Source organism: Puntigrus tetrazona, chromosome 7, assembly GCF_018831695.1.
Source record: "Puntigrus tetrazona isolate hp1 chromosome 7, ASM1883169v1, whole genome shotgun sequence".
Taxonomy (NCBI): Eukaryota; Metazoa; Chordata; class Actinopteri; order Cypriniformes; family Cyprinidae; genus Puntigrus; species Puntigrus tetrazona.
This window is the reverse complement of record NC_056705.1, coordinates 32,481,336-32,484,801: the sequence shown is the minus strand read 5'-3', so window position 1 is coordinate 32,484,801 and position 3,466 is coordinate 32,481,336. Positions and strand designations below refer to the sequence as shown.

General features: G+C 41.3%; 1 long non-coding RNA gene across 1 annotated transcript; it reads left to right on the top strand.

Annotated features, from left to right (window-relative positions):
* Positions 1–995: 995 nt before the first annotated feature.
* Positions 996–2,416, top strand: LOC122348072. The gene is made up of 4 exons (XR_006251265.1): positions 996–1,037; positions 1,113–1,326; positions 1,957–2,130; positions 2,252–2,416. It is a non-coding gene; the product is annotated as an uncharacterized LOC122348072 (long non-coding RNA).
* The last annotated feature ends 1,050 nt before the right edge of the window (positions 2,417–3,466 follow it).

Sequence of the window (3,466 nt, the reverse complement as noted above, 5' to 3'; positions counted from 1 at the left end):
AGCTGAAATGGCGTTTTCAACGTGGTCGCTGTGCGATACTGACACCCTGTTCTCCGAACTACTAAGCGAATAAGATCAAATAATGGCCACCACATCCACTCTCCTTTAAATGGAGAGAAAAAAAAGTTTATCGGTCTGACACAGAGTGTCAGTAATGTACAACGACCACGGTAAACAGTCCATTTCCAGCTGAAGGCGATAAAAACATCCATTGACATGAATAAAGAAACTCCGTTCGGACTAATCACGTGGTCACGTGATGACGTGTCAAACAAACTAAGACTTCTATAAGTTGTTTGACACGAACAAAATTAAATAAAATCTTTGAAGCGTGTTCATAAATCGTAAAACTACTCCACGCTCAACCTAAACACTCCAAACTGTGTCTCTTTGTTTATTTAAAAGGAAGTTTTTATGACTTTAGCTGAAATTGAGTTTTAAACGTGGTCGCTGTGCGATACTGCTACCCTGTTCTCCGAACTACTAAGCGAATAAGATCAAATAATGGCCACCACATCCACTCTCCTTTAAATGGAGAGAGAAAAGGTTTATTGGTCTGACACAGAGTGTTAGTAATGTACAACGACAACAGTAAACAGTCCATTTTCAGCTGAAGGCGATAAAAAACATTTATTGACATGAATAAAGAAACTCCGTTCGGACTAATCACGTGGTCACGTGATGACGTGTCAAACAAACTAAGACTTCTATAAGTTGTTTGACACGAACAAAATTAAATAAAATCTTTGAAGCGTGTTCATAAATCGTAAAACTACTCCACGCTCAACGTGATCACTCCAAACTGTGTCTCTTTGTTTATTTAAAAGGACATTTTTATGACTTCAGCTGAAATGGCGTTTTCAACGTGGTCGCTGTGCGATTGTGACCGATCGTATTGGATAAGTGATGGTGACTGACATTTGTAACAGCCAATCAGCAGTAAGTGTGACCTATTTTAGAGCAGGTTGGCTTTGTTGGGTCATGCGTCACCTCCGCCCCGCCTTTTTGGTTTTTTGTTATGTTGACTTGTGTTTTAGGTATGTGTTAGCAGTTAGCTCTTCGCTTGTCTCTTTTATAATGTTGTGGACTAATCGGTTGTTATTTCATTCTAGCCTGTCTTTTCCTTTGTTTTCTGTCGATGGCCATGAGTTTAATGACTGCTGTTTATTCAGGTAAGCGCTTAATACTGCTAGAAAATGGGTTGGTATGGACGGAGTGCGCAGTTTGAATAATAGGCAGTTTCCTGTACCCTAGCTTGTTATTGGTATTACTGAGGATGCCGAATCCCAATTTGTGAATGCGTGCGAGCATACTTTTTCCGGTTTGGTAAGTCTCTATTAGGTGGTGGTTAAAGGGAATATTAGTGTGTGATTTGCAAGCGGTAATGGTGTTAATTGCCCATATCTTTTGTAGGATTCTCCTTTCGTCCTGGGCGATTAAATGCGCCGTTCCTGACGTTTTTTCCTGTCGCGCCGTGAACTTTCGGTTACTCGGAAGTCTTAGTTGATACGGAGATCTATTACCCGCTATCTGCTTCCTGCTATCTGCTTCCTGCTATCTGTTTCCTGCTATCTGCTACCTGCTATCTACTACTGATCCCTGTGATTGTGATTTGTGTTACTGGTTATTATTGTTTGTTTTTGTTTTGTTTAAAGTGGTTCTGCTTGAGGGCATCTATTTGATTATGGAGTAGCCGGTGCCCTGTGTGGATTTTGCTCCTCCATTGTGGAACTACAAAAATTGTATTCTTTTTCTTTCCTTTTTTATAATTTGTGTATTTTTTGTTTTGTTGGACATTTTGTATTGTTTATATTCAACATTAGTTTGCCTTGGTTGAATTTGTTTGTTCGTTTCCCTTTCCTTTTTCTTGTGACATTATTGCCTGGATTAGTGTGTAAGGTTTTGGTTTGTGTAATACACATTGCATATACTCATTTTATTTTTATCTTCTTACAGGAGCTGGGGTTCCACGGGTGCAGGAGCTTGAGGTGGTGGTGTCACTTCATCATTTGCTGTGGACACGTTTGTGTGTGCAGTGAGTGTGTCGGGGTGTGTGTGTGTGTGGAGGTGTAAGTGTGCTTTTGGCTAAATTCAGCACTGGTGATCACTCCCGTGGGTGACCTCAGCCCTGTGAGTTGGTTTCTTATTTTTTTTATGTTTTTGTTTTGGTAATTTAATGCCTACATCCATTTTGGAATAGTTTGTGTGTATATATATATTTGTTTACAAAATTTTATTTGATTTACTGCAGTTACCATTGGAGAGTGCTGCCGGCAGTAGGTGATGAGGATTCAATGTGACTTTTAAATGGTGAAACAATTGTGAAAATAAATTTTGTACTTTCATACTTTACTCACGTCTCTCACCTATTCATATGAGAATTGAACCTGTGTGGCCAAATAGTCATATTTGAGCTTGTTCTATTTCCTGGGGAGAGAACTCTCCAGGTGGCGTGAGTCGGATTCGCTATAGGTGAAGGATTTAAAGTTACCAGCTAACATCTGTAAGGTGTGTTTTGCTCCTCTTCCTCCATACCCTCACGCTACATTCTGGCGTAGTCGGCAGGATCTCGTTATGGTTTAGTGCAGAGACGTGAGTATTGGTTTTGTGTTCTCTTTCTTTTTTTTTTTTTTTGGTTTGTTTGTTATCTTTTTGCAGGAGCAGGTGTTCTAAAGAGTGTTCATCCGTAGTGGTGAGTGATTTGTAATTTGCAGCTATGGATGAAGAGCTACGTGAATTGCGAGAATTGGTAGCCCAATTGAGGGCAGATAATGAAAAATTGCGACAAGAGCAAGTTCTCGTTGCACAACCTGGTCCTTCTAATGTTTCTATTCCAGCAGTGGTAGATCCTCCGCCTGCTGTCCCTAGTTCTTCAGTGACGGATCGATTTGTTTTTGTTCCACGAGATCGAAATTGTTCAAAATTTAATGGTAGATCTGGCATTATGATTGAGGAGTGGGTGGAGGAGGCTCAGACCTGCATGCGACTTTCTCGCCATCTCTCTGCTGTTGATCAAGCGTTTTTCTTGTTTGATCATTTGGAGGGAGAGGCGAGAGACGAAATTCGATATCGGCCAAGGGACGAGAGGGAGGATCCAAACAAAATTATTCAGGCGTTGCGCGAATTGTATGGCTGCACTAGTTCTTATGTAGCTCTTCAAGAGTCTTTTTTCCAGAAAACAACAGGATGGGGAGACTCTATTAGAGTTTTCCCTAGTCCTGCTAAATCTCTGGGAAAAAGTAAAGCGACAGTCGCCTCATGGTAGGCCAAGTGCAGATATTTTGTTGCGCGACCAATTTGTTGAACACGTTCGTGACGGTGCTCTTCGACGTGAACTAAAACAGTTTGTTAAATCGCCAACCTACTGCTATGTTGTTGGACGTTCAGTAGCGAAGCAATGCGCTGGGAACGGAGGGTCTGCCTGGGGAACGCGTGGTCGTAGCCAATCCGTACCATCTGCTTATGG